This window comes from Ziziphus jujuba, chromosome 3 (assembly GCF_031755915.1).
Source record: "Ziziphus jujuba cultivar Dongzao chromosome 3, ASM3175591v1".
In the NCBI taxonomy this organism is placed as follows: domain Eukaryota; kingdom Viridiplantae; phylum Streptophyta; class Magnoliopsida; order Rosales; family Rhamnaceae; genus Ziziphus; species Ziziphus jujuba.
Genome location: NC_083381.1, coordinates 13684103 through 13704463, shown reverse-complemented (window position 1 = coordinate 13704463; position 20361 = coordinate 13684103). Strand labels below are relative to the sequence as shown.

The window sequence follows — 20361 nt, the reverse complement described above, 5'->3', positions numbered from 1 at the left end:
AAATTTGCTTTTAAATACTATTAATTAAGAATTAAATATTATTAAATATGCAACAAATTATAAAATGTAAATTGATAATTTAAATTGTGATTTTTAAAAGTTGATAATTAAATTGTAAAACGGTAAAAATATATTAAAAAAATTAAAACACAATAAACAGTTAAAAAATGAAAATAAAGAGGGGAAAAAAACAATATATAAGACAATAAAATTCTCATATTATAGTATACAAATTGGGAAAAAAATCGTATTGCATTTAGCAATTTAGCTTTGCTCGTTTATGCATTATCTAACTCAATCATTGACCAGTTAAAAAAAAAAAAAAAAACTCAATTATTGACCAATTACTAGCCCCAAAAAAATGTATGAAAAAAAAAAAAAAAACAAACTGCATTTCCTTAATTGGTGAATTACAAAGCTTTTCCATGAATAAATGCCAAGACTAATCGATTTGATTAAGTTATGAGGTTCTGAAAGATTATCTTATCCAAAATCAGCCTTGGGATTCTTATCCATGACCAGCCCCACCCACACATTCTTTTATATATTTCTTATAAATAATAAATAATGATAATAATGTCTTAAAACTATAATTATTATTATTATTATTTTTTTCCTTTTTCCTTTTTCCGTAGTAACTCGAATCTATAATAATTGGTCCCACAGACTCTGCTGCATCCTGGTTCTGAAAAAGTATGTTACGCAAAATCAGCTTTGAGATTCTTATCAAGGACCGGCCCCACCCTTGCATTCCATCATATATATATATATATATATATTTTTTTTTTTATAGATAATTAATAACTATAATAATGTCTAAAATTTATAATTTTTTTTTTTTTCCGCCGGAAGCAAATCAAATCTATAATAATCGATTCCACAAAGTTTACCAATAGATACATAGACCACAGCCCGTTCGGGAGTATCATCACAAATTGATGAAGTTATCTAGAGTTATCAAAATGAGAGATTTGATATTAATTGCTTTAGCTGACAAATTCATTTAGTTGAATTACTATTTTTTTTAATTTAAATTGATTGACAATATAATTTGTTAGTTGTAATATCAAATTAAATTATTATTTATTTTAAAATTTTAAGCTATTAAAAGATTGGTTTTTATTTAAAGCATCTCTTAAAATAATTTTAAAGTATTAAAAGATGGGTTTTTATTTGTCTTTTATATCTTTTTCTTTAGTATTTGTATTTTTCTTTACAAGTAGGCTAGTCTTTTTTTGAGTTTTTAAATTTTTGAATAGAATTATTGAATTTTAAATTTAAAATCTTTCAAATAGCTATTTTTGATATTAAATTGAATTAATATTTTTTTTATTAAAAAGTTTAAGTTGATGAATTTTTATTTCTTTCTCTAAGACTGCCTTCATATATAGATTAGCCTTTTTTTGAATTTTTAAAGGTGTTTTTAATTTTTAGTAGAGTTATTAAGTTTTGAATATTTTGAATTTTTTACATGTGCTTTTTGAATTTTGGTCGAATTATTGAATTTTAAACCCATGTGTTTTTAGATTGTTAGCTTTGATATCAAGTTGAATTATGATTTGGGATCATTATGTGAAAAGCATAATTTTTATATGGAAATATTCTAACACCCCCTTATAAATGGTGTCAATTGAAATTAAACCTTCAGAAGCGTAAATTTTATACGGGAATATTCAAATATTCTAGGAACAACCCCTAATAAATGGCTTAGTTGAAGTTAAACCTTTAGAAGCATAATCTGGAATATTTTATTGGCACCTCCTAATAAGTGGTCTTCATTGAAATTAAACCTACAGATTTCTAACATTTCACTAGCACCCCTCACTTTTAATGCCGTTACCTTCTACCATCTAAAATGGTTTGGCAGTTAGAATAATATTTAAGTTGAATTATTATTTTGGGTTCTTTACATGTTTTTATTTTTATTTTGAGTGTCCTCTTGAATTGCTAGATCTAATGCTAAATTGCATTATCACTTTGCATCCTTACATGTATTTGAGTTTTGAACTCAAAATTTGTTGTATTGCTGTCTTTAATATCATGTTAAATTGCAATTTCTTTAAAAAACTTAATACTAATAAAAGGTAAGCTATCATTTTTTTATACTATTTTTCTAACGCATTTGAATTATACTACAATATTGGAATGGACTATTGCAATTCAATATTTCAGATAAACTCTAGACTTAAATTGACCACATCCATATACAAGTATTTATTTACTATTATAAGTATTAATTTACTATTAAACTTGATATACTAATTGATGTGATATTGTTTTATTAGCTTTGTTTATGATTTATTTGTTCAAAGGGAAATTGGCACCGTTGCATTTCAAAAATTATTAGGATTAATGCTTTGCATTCCAAAGAATTTTTTTTGACAATTTGCATCCCAAATTCAAAACATTCTTGCACCATTGGTCTTTCTGTCAAATACCTAATGGAAATGAAGGTGTTAAGTGCAATTTTCATATAGTTTAGTGTATAAATTGTAAAAATTTCCAAATACAAATAATGAGAAATAAAAAAATAATTGAAAAGAGGAGTATTATTATTTTTAACGAGTGACTAAAACACTTCAAAAAAATTGCAAATGTACTTTTTTAAAAAATGAAAATGAAAATAAAAGTAAAAATATTTTACATAGAATAAATATTCTAAAAAAAAATAAAAGAATGAAAACCAATAAAAAGTTCGAATATGTATTATTATAAAAATGCAAATATAACTTTTCAAAAAATAAAAATAATACTTTATGCATAATATAGAGATTAAAAAAAAAAGACTTATAAAAGAAAGTGATTAAGTATTTCTAAAATATAAAAGAAAACATGAAAATTTCTTTTTATAAAATATGTTTTTTTATTGATTATATATATATTTTTACACTTATATTTTAGAAATTTTATAAAAATAAATTTTCAAAGTTTTCTTTTATATTTTAGAAATACTTAATCACCATTCTTTTTATTGGTTTTTATGATTTTTCTTAATCTCTTAAATATGCACAAGTTATTATATTTATTTTTTGAAAAATTATATTTGCATTTTCAAAATAATCTGTGCAATTTTTCAATAATTTTTTTTATTTTTTTAGAGTGTTTATTATATGTAAAGATTTTTATTTCTATATTTTTTCAAAAAATTATATTTGTAATTTTTTTAAAATTTTTGTTAGCTTTTAAAAAAAATAACGATCCCTTTTTATTCTTTTATTTTTGATTATTTTTTATTTGAAATTTTTACAATTTACATTCTAAATTATATAAAAATTGCACTCTACATCTTTATTTCTGTCAATTATTTGATAGAAAAATTAATGGTATAAGAAAATTGAAAGTTTGGAATGCAAATTATTAGAAAAAAAATTTAAGATGTAAAATAATAACCTGATAAAGTTTGAAGTGAGACGATGACAATTTTTATTTATCAACTATATTTAAGTATTGCCGCATAACATGTGATGATGCATGGATCGATCCAAGCTCGAATACAGTACGACAGCTTCTTCATCGTTTCAAGCTTGGTCAAGGGTTGTTTTGAGTTGCAAGGCTTATTTTGATTTTGATTGTTCAAGTGGAGAAGTGTCACGGCACTGTCTTATTTATTTTTAGAATCAAGTTTGTAGTTAAACGATGTCGTGCAGTCCTGGCTGGGAATGGTCTTGCTGACGTGGCATTTAATTGTAGTGGAATTGTGTGTTTTGCTGTGAGAAGCATCTTGACCGGCATGTGGCCTAATGTCATTACTAGGCTACGTCGTTTTGCTTCGATTGATTGCTTAAAAGCCGAGGATCTCCTACCTTGAGCTTGGTTGATTTTCTGCCATTTTTGTTGGATTGTAAAGCTCTAAAACAAGACATAAAAATTTAAAATCTTCCATTTGTTTTTTGTTTTTATAATTGACAAATTATATCAAATTATGAACAATAGATCTCCCAGTCTACCTGCACATATAAAGTTTCCGTCAGCCCATTTCTCTTCGTTGTTTATTATTTATTGTTTTATATTGAAATTAAATTTTAGATCAATATCATTAATTAAAAAATTAAAAAAGATAAGAGAAAAAGGAAAGAGAATACCCCCTTTACTAAGCAACTTTTTTTTTTCTACAAAAAAAAATGAAAAATATAACCTTTTTGTTCTTTACTGTCTATACTACAAAAGCCATTACAGAGGCCCTAACCTGTTACTTTCATGTCAATTAAGTCTAATTAACATGCATTTAATTTGTTAAAAACAACTCATTTAATTCTAATTCATAAACTTTTTTATTCTATTTTATATTACATTTCTAACAATAAGCATAATTAATTTTGTCAAATTTAAGGGCTTTTCCAGTTTAGGGGTAAAGCTTAAAAGGATAAGGGAAAAAATCCAATAATGTAATAAACTTTCATTTTCTTAATTGATGTGTATAAATCCGATTTCAAGTCTTTTTCGCACCATGTCTGCCAAAACCAATAGGATGCAATTGTCGGAGACTTAATCATGTCTTATATATATCTACTGATATCAACTAATTATTAATTTTGACCAAGAATATGTATATATTGTTAATTAAGAAAAAAAAAATTTCAGCATAATTTATGATCACTGATTTTGTAAAAAATGTTAATTAATTATTTAGAAGTAACTAAAATAGAGTAATAACACATTATCTCTTGATCATGAACACACACACATTTTTTTTAATTTAACAGTGCTGCAGAGACAGTACTAGAATGATAAGATGAAGAAGAAACCCAGATGTTCTTACTTATTTTCCAAATCACTTATTAATAATAATTTAATTATTAGTATTAGTATTAGTTTTCTTATGAAAAGAAAACCAAGATTAATTGATACCTGAAGGTGTCCTAGTCTTGAACTGTCGCATCCAAGAAAGCTATGAGATTCTTATAAGAAGAGCCACCTTCCATGGCAGCTTCTCTGCTAAAATCCTTCCATTTCTTAGCATTCCATCTAATTTCTTCACCTTTTTCTCCATCACCCATCACCAATTCCAAGCACCTCTTAATCTCATCACCTTCAACAATCCCCTCCTTATTTGCTCTCGCTCTCACCCCAACCTTCCATGAATCCTCAATCAGCTTCGCATTTGTCCCTTGATCTGACCACTGAGGAAATCCCACCATTGGAACCCCACAAACCAAGCTCTCCAATGTAGAATTCCACCCACAATGTGTCACAAAGCAACCCAATGAAGCATTTGACAAAACCTCCATTTGTGAACACCATTGAACTATCTTCCCAACCCTCTCCAATCCCTCTCTACGACTCAATCCATTTTCTTCTTTCTTCTCTTCTGGGTTTTGCCTCTTTATTATCACCCAAAAGAATGGACATCCAAAGCCCAACAAACCTCTTCCAATTTCCTCCAAATTACAAATGCTTTAGGCTTCGAGTTCAACCATTCGTTATAATCCTTTGAACCTTTGTAAAGATCATCTCCAAATGAAGTATTAGATGGATCTTTCCCATCCAAGAAAGCAGACGGCAATCATATCGAACGTTATGATTGATCTTAAAGCCTCGGGCTCTAAAGCATCGAAGGTGTTTACAAGCATTGATTTTGATTTGTCTTCTTTCTCAAGCAATATCTCAAATAGCTCTTTCAATATAGGGAGGACGAAACTGTAGTATTTGTAGAATCCATGAAGGAAGGTAGATCACGGCTGGTGAGCTTCAATGGCAATCCTGGTAATTCTATCGCACGTGAAGGATCATTGTTATTGTTGAACAGATCTTCACAGCCATGGAAGTAATAATAATAGATGTCCAACATAGTAGCTGTAACACTTCGTCCCAAAGTACGTCGGAATTTTTACACGTTAACCGAGGTTGATCGTTGATCGAGAGGGTTAAAATTTTGACTTTTTGTTCTGGATGGAATTTTATGTTGATCGAGGCACCATTTCAAAGTACATATCGTTCCGAGTTCATAGACTAGTAGCATGTCGAAGTCGGAGCTACCGTTTGAAAGTTATGTGCAAGACAAGTTGCGATCCAAGTTGTCCAAGGGTGCCAAGTTTGACTTTTTATTTATGTAGAATTTTGATTTGACTCTTATATGGTTGTAAAGTACTCATCGATACGAGTCTATAGACTAGCGACACGCCTAATTTGAACACCAGGTTAAAAAGTTATGGACTCGCAAAATTTTTTAGATACATTATTATTTTATACTATTTTTAATTAAATGGTGTTATTGTGAAAAATATGCGCCATGTGTCAAGCCCTCAGCCTATCGCATGAGTGCACAGTGGCACCCACGGGATGGATTTTTATTGGCTCAAACCCGTGTGTGAGCCGTGTGACCAGAGAGAGAGAGAGAAAGAGAAGCCACCACCCAAGGCCACCCTTCGTTCACCATCCTCCACCCCTTTCACCCATACACGCGCCCGACCACCACCTTGCTCCTTCCATTTCCAGCCAGCCTGCCAAATCTCGCAGCCATCCGACCACCAACGCGCCCAGATCGGGGCATTTTCCTACAGCAGCGTCGAAAACTTCCCACTTAGATTTCTCCCCGATTCAGCCTCCGTTTGCCTCACCGCCAGTCCCATTCGTTCGCCCATCCTCTGATCTACATTTCCTCCTAAAATCATGACCAGTGTCCACCGAATGCTCCACCAGTAGTGACGGGTTCCGGTAACCATGACGGCTCGTCGGGAAATTGATTTTTCGGCGAGTTTCCAGTTGCACCGCCCATCTTTTCCCACTAGTTCCGACCTTTTGAACCTAGATCTAAGGTCAGTTTCCTCCAACTCACGGCGGTTTGTGAGATCCGAAGATCCAAAACCCAACACCTTTCCGACAAGATTCCGGCCACCTCGGGTTTGATCTCCGAAAAGTGAGACCAGATTCGTAATCCTCATTTCACAAGCTTTAATTCAGTATATCATTCGTAAATTTTGGTTGTCATTTGTGTTCTCTCCCCAGGTATCCATATGGGGGTCACCCGATTAAAATATTAAAATAATTAGTTTTGTGTATTGTGGATATTTTAGGTACACGTGTGGGTAGTGGAGTTGATCCTGCAGAGGATCACAATTGATACACGTGCTTGAGGTGAGTGACCCACCTTTAAAACTATTTTAGGGTGATGAATTATATTTATTTTGTGTTAATTTAATATTTAGAAAATATGCTCATGTGGTGGAATTTATTTATAACTGTGGTAAATTATATTATCAATTTCGGTGATTTCTTATATATATATATATATGCTTATTGATGCTAAATGAAAGTTTGGTTTATTAAGAAATTCTTGATTATTATTATTGTGATTTAATTGAATTTATTACACATGAGCAAGGTGTTTTCATTTAATTAATTGTATTTGGATTTTAATATTATTTTTGGGTATGATTCGATTTTAAATATTTCAAGAAAAATATTGGTTTAAGTTTGGTGCTTTCAAGTTATATAAATATGCCCTTGAAATATTGTTTGATTGATTTTATGATTTGAAAAAAGTTATTTGTATATTATTATTGATAGATTTACGCTGGAGATATTAAAGAAAAAATGTGGAATTGTGAATTTGAAAAATGGTATGATTCCCACGGTGAGTTTTGGAAAAATTGTAATTTTTAAAATAATATGGTTATTTGTTTTAGACGCACTCATACAGTACTAGTATTCTGTACTGTATATGTGGATGAGCACGCAAGTTATACTGTCTCCTGTGAGTTGCTATCGGACCGAGAGCAGGCAAGTTTGATATTTGTCATAAACCGCCCCCCTCTATAGCCGGGTTAACGGTTTAAGCAGTAGCGCTGTCGGGATACCGAAGCGACCGTATGCAAGTTTCTCTCTTTAACCTCTCGCCGGATGGTGCTCAGGACGTTGGGTATCCTAGGACATCACTGATATATAGTGTGGTGTGTCAAGTATTATTTTTCTGATATAAATTTCAAATCCTAAAGTTTTAAAATCGTATTTAAATTAAATGTATTTAATTTGTTTTATTACCTATTTCCAATTAGTATTTTTCTAAAATGTATTTATTCAAATTTTATGTCACTTATTTTAAAACAATGTTTTTAAAATGCATCTTGCCATATTTTTATTATATAGATTGGTTGAATATTTCAAAATGAATATTATAATATTTTTACCACTTATTTTACATGATTATTTGTAATTATTTAAATTATATTTTTGACACTGTTTATTTTAGTTTATTAAATCAAATTTTACGAATTATATATTGAATTTCACTTTTATATTATATTTCTTTAATGCAAGTATTCTAAATTTATTTTATTATATTTTATTCGTATTTGGATTATTCAAATTTTTATTAAGTTAATTATTCCTTAATTTTTTGGGGCATAAAAGATTGGGTTTTACGAAAATGTTTTAAAAGGAAAACTTTTCCAACAGAGTGAATGGTGAGGGTTTTAAGAGAAAATATTATTTTCAATTAATTATTAATTATCTGCTTATTTATTCTTAATTATTCAAGTGTACTATGACTATCATTGCTATTATAATTGTATAGTAGATAAGGTCACTCACTGAGATGATTAGCATCTCATATTTCTTAAATCCATTCCCCTATGTACAAAGATTGGTAGACGTTCGTCTAGAGCGAGCTTGACCTTCGTTGCTGTCATATTTCGAGGAGTTCTTTTTCTTTTCATTTATTTCTATTGTAATGTTTCTTCCCATCCTTTGTTGTATAACTTTCATACTTAATTGTACCCTGTGATGCTCTATATACTATATTGGATATATTTTATTAAATACTGTATTAGTTCCTTGTTTAATTTATGGAAGTGCTGATTATTGTGGAATTAAATTGTAGTAAGGTGGAGGAATAAGGCGGTATATATATAGAAGTGTGTTTTCAGTACAGGGAATTATGGTAAATCCAACCCGTAGGGGAGGTTCTACCGGATTTTCCATTGGAGGGTCCGGTAGGGTTTTCCTGGGATTAGGGCTTGTTTAGGGTTCCGATGAAGGATCTTGGACGGGGCCTGACAGTAGCTGGCTGAATCTAAAGCAACGCCGATGGAAGACCAAGTTCATCTGCCACCTTAGCCGCCCAAGGAAGTATGAAAGCGTAGACTAAGCAACTGAAAGGATGACCTTCATTTGCGTTGGAGACGATGAGATCCCGTAAAGCTTGTGAACCACGATGCCTTATCTAAGAGAAATAGTGGTTGACATCATCACCTAACTTGAAGCCATCGTCATAGCCATCCGAGAAGTGGGAAAATGACAAGCTGTCAACAATGGTGTTGAGGTTAGAAGAAGAAAAAGCTTTGGCCATGTGGCTGTAGGCTGAAAGGGAAGTGAAGAAGGTGACATGGGCATCTATGGCGGTTAAGCACTTTGTAAATTTGAAGGGCAGGGATTATGTGACCTTGTGCTTGGTAGGTGACGATGAGGAATCGAGGAAGGTTTACCATGACTTTATTCTATATAATTATTTGTTTTTCCTAAATATATTTAGGCTTAGAATTGCTTGAAGAATTGAAATTGTTGAAAATGTATGGAGGAGATGGACAGGGCTTGCTTTTAAAGAAAGGGGATTGAAAGAAAAAGGTTTGGTGTGTTTATGGTGATGGAGAATACAATGAATAAATGGAGCAGGTCATCAATTGGGAGTTGGAGTTTATTGTCTCAAATGTCAAGAGAAATATCGATTGCATTTCCTTGTCTCTTTGACATTTTTATTTTGCTAATGGAATGGAAGTTAAAGATTTACACGTGTGAATGCATATAATTTAATTCTTTCCAGAGAAGTTACAAAATTAATATATATGTATTTAAACAAAAAACATACATATATATATATATCGTCCGTCTACGGTGTGGATGTCCGGATGTTTTTATTATGCTGATGTCATAAAGATGATGGTTTTTTAAGGAATCGGCATCAATACTATAACACAAACATAAATATTGACAACGATTTCTTAAAAAACGATCATCTTTGTGGATGTCCACACCATATAATCTTTATATATATATAGTTGATATGTTTGTTCTGGACATAATATTACTATCCATCATTGGTATGAAAAGTAGAGCAAAAGCAATAGCAATAAAATAAAACAAAGCACACACAGATTTACGTGGAAAACCCTTGACGAGAAAAAATCACAGGTAAAGAGAGGCAAACTTTTATTGATGAATATTGGTACAAAAGGTGAACAAATAAATCTGCAAAAACTACTACATCCAAAAAAAAAACCCCCAAAAATATATATATTGTACGGACGAAATAAACTTAAAAATTGTTCTGCAAAAACTATGGTCTCGGGCTTATCGGCCCTCAACCTCCGCTACCACCACAGAGCCCCATTTTTTCTCTCAAAATAAATTTACCAAATGGATTGTACTGCGAGCTTTTTAGGTCGGATCAACAAGAATTTGGATCACCAACTCTAACAATCTCCACCTTGACACGAATTCCATGCAAGGAATGAAAAATACAAAGCTCCAATCTTCGATAAAAGTTGCCATCCTTTTCCACAAAAACCAAAGCTTAGCAACGAACAGCAACCAAGTCTAAGCAATGCTCAATCTTGGCTACTGGAAGTCTCTTTGTCCTCATGTCAACAAGATTATCATGATTACTTACCTTGCTGACAACAATATCACCACAAGCAATAACATCATGCATAAAATGATACCGAACATCTATATGCTTTTTCCTCTCATGAAATATTTGATTTTTCGTGAGAAAGATTGCACTCTTACTGTCATAAAAAACTGTGGTAATCTGCAAATCATTACTAAGCTCACCAAATAATCCTTTCAACCAAATAGCTTCCTTACAAGCCTCAATAATAGCCATGTACTCTGCCTCAGTAATTGACAACGCAACTGTATTCTGCAAAGTGGCATTCCAACTAATAGCATAGGCACCAACAGTAAACACATACCCAGTAAGAGATCTTCTTTTATCTAAATCTCCAACAAAATCAAAATCTACATATCCAATGACTCCATCTCTAGTCCTCCCAAACTACAAACAAACATCAGAAAAGCCACGCAAGTATCTGAAAATCTACTGAACTGCTTTCTAATGTTCTTTACCAGGGTTCCTCTATCTACTAACTGCATATCCTAAATTTGGATGTGAACAAACCATAGCATACATGAGAGATCCCACTGCACTAGAATATGGAACTTAAGACATATAGTCAACATCATCATCTGATTGTGGAGATAAAGCAGATGAAAGCTTGAAGTGAGCCGCTAATGGTGTACTAACAGGTTTGGCATTCTGCATATTGAATCTACTAAGAATTTTCTGAATATAGCCTTTCTAACTTAGATACAATCTGTCTGCCTGTCTATCTCTAAGAATCTCTATACCTAGAATCTTCTTAGCCGCTCCCAAATCTTTCATCTTAAACTCTCTACTAAGTTGGGCTTTAACCTTTTTTATCTCTCTCTTATCCTTTGCTGCTATCAGCATGTCATCCACATACAAGAGTAAGTAAACAAATGATCCATCATCACTCCTCTTAAAATAGACACAACTATCATAACTGCAACTCTTAAAACCATTAAAGATCATAAATGAATCAAACCTTTTGTACCATTGCCTAGGAGACTGTTGCATACCATAAAGGGACTTTTTCAACAAGCACATATAGTCCTCTTTACCTGAAACTACAAAGCCCTCTGGTTGTTGCATGTAGATGTCCTCCTCAAGTTCACCATATAAGAATGCTGTCTTCATATCTAACTGCTCTAGCTCAAAGTCATACAAAGCCACAATATCAAGCAAAGCTCTAATTGAACTATGCTTTACAACTGGTGAAAACACATTTGTAAAGTCAACACCTGGAACTTAACTATAACCCTTTACAACTAATCTTGCCTTATATCTGGCTTCTTCAACTCTAGGCATCCCTTCCTTTCTTTTGAACACCCATTTGCAACGAATTGCTTTCTTACCCTTTGACAATCTTACCAACTCCCATGTGTCATTCTTATGTAGAGACTCTATCTCCTTCTGCATAGAAATCATCCACCTACCAGAATCATCATAACTAACTGCCTCTAAATAAGTAGAAGGTTCTTCACTTGAATCAATACTCTTTGCTACATTCAAGGCATAGGCAACCAAATCAACCTCAGCATATCTTTGTGGAGGTCTAACATCTCTTTTAGACTTATCCTTAGCGATCGAATAATGTGGTCCTGGAGGTGGTGGTGTCGAGACAACACCACCATGTGTCTCTGAACAAGGTTGAGGTGTCAACTCTGATGTAGATCCTGACCCAATCTGAAACTCAACTTGTGTACTCGATTTCTACTGACTTGTATCATAATAATAACTAGAAGGCAAGTCTCGTAGCATAGCATTTTCATCAAAAACAACATCTCTGCTAATTATGATCTTACCAGTTTTAGAACACCACAATTTATATCCTTTCACACCATACTTATAACCCAGAAAAACACACTTAATAGATCTAGGTTCCAATTTCCCATTATCAACATGAGCATATGCAGGACATCCAAAAATCTTCAAATTAGAATAATCAACAGGAGTACCAAACCATACCTCTAGAGGAGTCTTTTTGTCAATAGCAGTTCAAGAAGACCGATTAATGAGAAAATAAGTTGTGGAAGCCACTTCAGCTTAAAACGACTTTGGTAAACCAACATTAGAAAGCATGCATCGTACTTTCTCCACTTCAGCCTAAAACGACTTTGGTAAACCAACATTAGAAAGCATGCATCGTACTTTCTCCATTATAGTCCTATTCATCCGCTCTGCTACACCGTTTTGTTGTGGAATTTGACGAATTGTATGTGTCTCATAATTCGTTCTGACTTGCATAAGACATTAAACTTGTCAGAACAAAATCTAAGCCATTGTCAGTGCGCAAATGTATTCTACCTCAGTAATTGACAATGCAACTGTATTCTGCAAAGTGGCATTCCAACTAATAGCATAGGCACCAACAGTAAACACATACCCAATGAGAGATCTTCTTTTATCAAAATCTCCAGTAAAATCAGAATCTACATACCCAATGACTCCATCTCTAGTCCTCCCAAACTACAAACAAACATCAGAAGAGCCACGCAAGTATCTAAAAATCCACTGAACTACTTTCCAATGTTCTTTACTAGGGTTCGCCTATCTACTAACTGCATATCTCAAATCTGGATGTGAACAAACCATAGCATACATGAGAGATCCCACTGCACTAGAATATGGAACTCAAGACATATAGTCAACATCATCATCTGATTGTGGAGATAAAGCAGATGAAAGCTTGAAGTGAGCCGCTAATGGTGTACTAATAAGTTTGGCATTCTGCATATTGAATCTACTAAGAATTTTCTCAATATAGCCTTTCTGACTTAGATACAATCTGCTTGCCTGTCTATCTCTAAGAATCTCTATTCCTAGAATCTTCTTAGCCGCTCCCAAATCTTTCATCTCAAACTCTTTACTAAGTTGGGCTTTAATCTTTCTTATCTCTCTCTTATCCTTTGCTGCTATCAGCATGTCATCCATATACAAGAGTAAGTAAACAAATGATCCATCATCATTCCTCTTAAAATAAACACAACTATCATAACTGCAACTCTTAAAACCATTAAAGATCATAAATGAATCAAACCTTTTGTACCATTGCTTGGGAGACTATTTCAGACCATAAAGGGACTTTTTCAACAAGCACACATAGTCCTCTTGACCTGAAACTACAAAGTCCTCTGGTTGTTGCATGTAGATGTCCTCCTCAAGTTCACCATGTAAGAATGTTGTTTTCATATCTAACCGCTCTAGCTCAAAATCATGCAAAGCCACAATACCAAGCAAAGCCCTAATTGAACTATGCTTTACAACTGGTGAAAACACATCTGTAAAGTCAACACCTGGAACTTGACTATAACCCTTTACAACTAGTCTTGCCTTATATCTGGCTTCTTCAACCCCAGTTATCCGTTCCTTTCTTTTGAACATCCATTTGCAACGAATAGCTTTCTTACCTTTCGACAATCTTAACAACTCCCATGTGTCATTCTTATGTAGAGACTCTATCTCCTTCTTCATAGAAATCATCCACTTGCTAGAATCATCACAACTAACTGCCTCTAAATAAGTAGAAGGTTCTTCACTTGAATCAATACTCTCCGCTACATTCAAGGCATAGGCAACCAAATCAGCCTCAGCATATCTCTGTGGAGGTCTAACATCTCTTTTAGACCTATCCTTAGCGATTGAATAATGTGGTGCTGGAGGTGGTGGTGTCGAGACAGCACCACCATATGTCTCTGAACAAGGTTGAGGTGTCAACTCTGATGTAGATCCTGACCCAATCTGAAATTCAACCTGTGTACTCGATTTCTATTAACTTGTATCATAATAATAACTAGAAGGCAAGTCTCGTAGCACAGCATTTTCATCAAAAACAACATCTCTGCTAATTATGATCTTACCAGTTTTAGAACACCACAATTTATATCCTTTCACACCATACTTATAACCTAGAAAAACACACTTAACAGATCTAGGTTCCAATTTCCCATTATCAACATGAGCATATGCAGGACATCCAAAAATCTTCAAATTAGAATAATCAATAGGAGTACCAGACCATACCTCTAGAGGAGTCTTTTTGTCAATAGCAGTTGAAGAAGACCGATTAATGAGAAAATAAGTTGTAAAAGCCGCTTTAGCCTAAAACGACTTTGGTAAACCAACATTAGAAAGCATGCATCGTACTTTCTCCATTATAGTCCTATTTATCCGCTCTGCTACATCATTTTGTTGTGGAGTTCGACGAACTGTACCGTCTCATAATTCATTCTGACTTGCATAAGACATTAAACTCGTCAGAACAAAACTCTAAGCCATTGTCAGTGTGCAAATGTTTTATCTGCTTCCCCGTTTGCTTCTCTATCATGGTCTTCCAATCTCTAAACACAGCAAAAACTTCACTCTTCTGTTTCAAAAAAGAACACCCAAAGTCTCCAAGAGAAATCATCAATAATGGTTAACATATAACTAGCACCTCCTTTAGAAAGCACCATAGATCGTCCCCGTAGGTCAAAATGTATATAATCAAGTATACCATTGGTGTTGTGAATGCCTTTTGTGAATCTGACTCTCTTCTGCTTCCCAAAGACACAATGCTCACAAAACTCCAATTTGCTAATACTTTGACCTCTAAGAAGTCCTCTTTTGCTCAACTCAACCATACCGTTTTCATTCATGTGACCAAGACGCATATGCCAAAGTCTAGTGACATAAGAATCTGATAAAGAACGTGTAGCAACAGCCGCATCTCCTATAACAGTAGAGCCTTGTAAGACATATAACTTGGCAGATTGTTTCTGCCCTTTCATCACAACAAGAGCACCTTTACTAACCTTTAGAACTCCACCTTCACCAGTGTACTTATACCCTTTTGAATCAAGGGTACTTAATGAGATCAGATTCCTTTTCAAATCTGGGATGTGTTTCACATCCCCCAGTGTCCTGACAACTCCATCAAACATCTTAATTCTGACTGTTCCAACACTTATGATCTTACAAGGTGCATTATTTCCCATCAACACAGCACCCTTAGATACAATTTCATATGTTGTAAACTAATCCCGATTAAGACACATATGAAACGTACAGCCAGAATCTAGAATCCACTCATCACACAGTTTTGTTATTATCAGAAACAACAAGGAGCTCTCCATCACTGTAATTGTCTTTTGCAACACTGGCCTAACCAGAATTGTCCAATTGTTTTCCCTTTTGATTAGCAGCAGCCCTTTTATTCTTATTCTGCAATTTATAACACTCTGATTTAATGTGCCTCTTCTTTTTGCAGTACCTACACACCTTTTCCTTGTTGCTAGATTTTTATCTCCCCTTCCAATCACCACCAGAATTCCTCTCTTGCGTTTTGCCTCGAACAACAAGACCTTCTGCCTGAGTCTCAGATCCTACTACAAGTTGCTTCTTCTTTTCCTTAGGAAACAAAGCGTCATAAACCTCTTCCAAAGTAAGAGTATAACACCCCGTCCCGAAATACATCAAAAATTTTCATGCTGACCAAGGGTTGACCAAGTTTGACCGTTGACCAAATGGGTCAAAATGTTGACTTTTTTCTTCAAAGGGAATTTTGCACTGAGCAAGGTACCATTGCGGCATACACATCTACCCGAGTTCGTAGACAAGTAGCAAGTTGGAAACGAAGCTACGGTTTGAAAGTTATAAGTGAAACAAGATACGATCTGAATTGGTCAATGGGTCTAGAGTTGACTTTTATTTGGATAGAATTTGGTGTTGACCCATGGATCATATGGAAGTGCTCGTTAATACGAATCCGTAGACTGGTGGCACGCTTAATTGGACCTATAGTTGAAAAGTTACGGCTCTGTAAAATTATATCTATTTTTCCCAAGACTGATATTATCGAATAATAAAATATTCAAAGAGTCTTTGATTTGAGTCATGTGCCACCAGTAGGGTTATACCACATGCCACGTTTATAAAGTGCCACATGTTATCTCAATAAAATATCATATTATTATTTTATTATTTTATTATTTTATTAATTTTCTTTTCTTTTTCTTTTTCCTTTATTTTTTCTTCCCCCACGTGAAAAAGGGAGGGGGGAGCGACTGTTTTTCTTCTTGCTCTCTCTCTCTCTCTCCCTCCTTCTCTCTTCATTTCTGGTTCCCACCGATCGGAAGATTTTTTATCGTCATTACCTCACACGCGCTAGCCTCTAGCGTAGCCCATCAATCGGTGAGCTTGGCCATGAAATTTGGCTACCTGCCAGCCGGTGAGGCGCCCAGAATGGCCGGCGAAGCTGGCGGCGATCCATTTTAGTTTTCCAGCGATTTTACCATTTTCCGGCCAACCCAGTCTGATTTCATACCCCTTCCCCCTATTTTGGACCTTCTGGTTTCAAATATGGCCCCCATTTGTCCAGATTCTTGTTCGTTTGAGAGATACATTAACTTGAAGCTCGGTCAAAACTTTCCGATCAAATTCCGGCCATCTTCTGCGATTGTGGGACAAATTGAAGGTATATTCTTGACATCCTCGTCATAAGCTTCGATTTGGTACCTTATTTGTGAATTATGATTAAGTATTTTTTGAAGATGCCATTTTTGGATAAAATATTATTATTTTTAATACGGTAGTCTGAACAATATACTGTTTAATATTTAAATAATTGTTATTTATATTGGAGATCTTAAAGTGTGTTGAATTGCATAAATATGGGTTGAATTAATATTTTTGAAATTGGAAAACTGTTAATTTTGAAAGTGCTATTAAATTATTGTTAATTTTACTGTGAAGTTACTGTGAGGTTATGGTATCTAATAGAATGTATGTTTTTTTTTTTTTTTATATATACTTAATTATATGTGGTTCTATTGATTTTTGGTATGAATTAACTTGAAGGTTTGAGGAATCGATTATATTGAATTATTGTGATCAAAACTATATTTATGAGTTTAATACTTTATTTATGCATGGAGTTTTATGGATTTGATAAAAATGCATAAATTTAAATGTATATTGTTATAAATTCAAATTTTATAATATTATATTATACTACTATAAAAATATGATATTATAAAATTTTATCTATTTTCGATGTCGGTGTTCTGTAGTTGTGGATGTGATTAGCTTGCGGGTGTAGTGTGATGAGCATGCAGGTTTATACTCTTCCGTGGTTGCCATTGGACCAAGGGCAAGCAAGTTTGAGATTGGCCATAGCCACCCCCCTCCGTCGCCAGGATTGAGTTTATAACATCGGCGCTGCTGGGACGCTAGGGCGGCCTGGATGCCGATTTTCTCTTTATAACCTCCCCGTTAGTTGGTCCCTTGGGACGCTGGGCATCTTCGGGCACCACTGGTATATAGTATGTGCATCAAGTATTTTTTAAGTGTATATATATATACATATTTATGTCATGCTGTATTATGTTTTATATACCACACCGTATGGGGCGACGATCCGATGTGGTCCATATAGAGCTATCCTTGTATATATGTTGCCTACGAATCCAGGGGATCGGATGACCAATTTAGGCAAGCACACCGGACTGTATGGGTAGCAGAGTATCGGCGACAGCTAGAATCATGGATCACACAGTATGTTAGATGGTATCGTATATATCTACGTTACAATTGTGCATATTTTATTATGTGTTACGGATTTTAAGATAATATTTTATCTTGTGCTACATTGTCTATTCGTGATCTGATTTCTTACTATTGATTTTATTATATATTCTTATTATTATTAATAAATTTTATCATCATTATTATCATATGGTAACTTTGAACAAGTATTACAACCTACGGGTGAGAAAGATAGCCATTGGGCAGGTGTGGTTATGTGATAGCCCTTAGCAGGTGTGGTTATGTGATAGCCATTGGACAGATGTGGTTATGTGATAGCCCTTGGCAGGTGTGGCTATGTGATAGCTATTAGGCAGGTGCGATTATGTGATAGCTCTTGGCAGGTGTGATTATGTGATAGCCATCATGCAGGTGAGGTTATGTGATAACCTTTGAATATGTATGGTTATACGTAACCCTCAGATGAATTGTATTAGTATAGTTATCATTATCATTAAAATATTTACTATTATTATTGTTGGTGTGGTGATTGGTTTGTACACCTCTTTTTATATTATGCATTAGTATATTTGTAAAACGACATTTGAAATGTATTTGAATTTGCAGCACTAAGTTGGTGGTGTGGGCGGACATGAATGTTTAAAGGTATATTTTGGTTGTTTATTTGGTAAATTATTCCTATTGCATATATGTGTATGTTTTATGCGATCTGTCATCGAAGTGCTGCAAGTTGTGGAATTCATTTGTAATAAGGAGGGAGGGATAAGGTGGTACGATTTAGAAGTATGTTTCCGTGTAGATAAATTTTGGGGCATATCCTACCTTTAGGGGAGATGCTGCCGGATTTTCCATAGGATGATCCGGTAGGGTCTCTGTGGGATCAGGGCTTATCTGGGGTTTCGGAAAGGGATCTTAGATGGGTCCTGACAAAGAGTATCATGATTATACAAAATCGTGTCTCTAAAAGTTGAATATGAAGAAGGCAGCAAACATAGCAAAATTAACCTTAAATCCTCATCTTTATGCTTAACGTCCATAGCCTCTAAATTAGCAACAATTTCCTTAAAGATAGCTAAGTGTTTAGCCAACGACGTACCTTCAGACATACGATGAGAATACAATCGCTGCTTCAGATGCAATTTGCTAGTCAAGCTTTTCGTCATGCACAATTGCTCCAATTTCAGCTATAATGCAGTGACAGTAACGTCCTGCAGAATCTGATTAGAGAGATGAAGTTGAATTTGAGTTAGGGCTTTAAAATCCTTCCGTTGTTTCTCCTCCGTGGTCCAAGACGAGGGCATTTTATCAAACCCTAATAGCGCATCTTCCAAATCCATCTGCATGAGAACAGCCCATATCTTAACCTGCCATAACGCAAATCTGGTGTCTCGATCCAATAACAGAATATCATACTTCACGGATGCCATTGTCGAAATCGAGCCTAGCTCTGATACCACTTGGTAGAAAAAGTAGAACAAAAACAATAGCAATAAAATAAAACAAAGCACACATAGATTTACGTGGAAAACCCTTAACGGGAAAAAACCATGGGCAAAGAGAGGCAAACTTTTATTGATGAAGATTGGTACAAAAGGTGAGCAAATAGAGCTACAAAAACTACTACATCCGAAAAAAAAAAAATCTCCAAAAATATATATATATATTGTATAGACGGAATAAACTGGCCTATCGACCCTCGACCTCTGCTACCACCACAGAGCTCCATTTTTTCTCTCAAAATAAATTCATCAAATGAGTCACATCGCGAGCTTTTCAGGTCGGATCAACAAGAATTCTGATCATCAACTCTAATAGTCATAAACACTGATAATTTTTTTTTTCTTACCCACTCACAATGGTTAATTGTTAGAGAGACTTTGAATTTAGTTAATTTTGTTAACAATGTCCTCATTGGATTTTCACGCTAAAAATTTACTATACTTCTTTTTATTTTTATTTTTTATTTTTTGGGCTAAAGAAAAATATACTATACTTCTTGTCGATATTAAATGATCATTGCGAATTTTATTATTGTTACCATTCGTCCTCCTCCATTACGATATTAAGTTACACATATTTTGACCCAAATGCAACACTATAGGGGAGGCACTCATCCATTACATACTTATACTATATGTCTTCAGCCTCTTGTATAAAATATATGACGGGCCGGAGTAATTAATTTCCATCTCTAGCTGTTGTTTGTGCAAGCTCCAATCATAATCTCGACAAGAGGAAGAACAGAGAAGATAGAAATTCGG

At 33.9% G+C, this 20361-nt stretch overlaps 1 pseudogene; it reads right to left on the bottom strand.

Annotated features, from left to right (window-relative positions):
- Positions 1–4859: 4859 nt before the first annotated feature.
- LOC107404199 (phloretin 4'-O-glucosyltransferase-like) lies at positions 4860–9425 on the bottom strand (annotated as a pseudogene).
- Positions 9426–20361: the final 10936 nt, after the last annotated feature.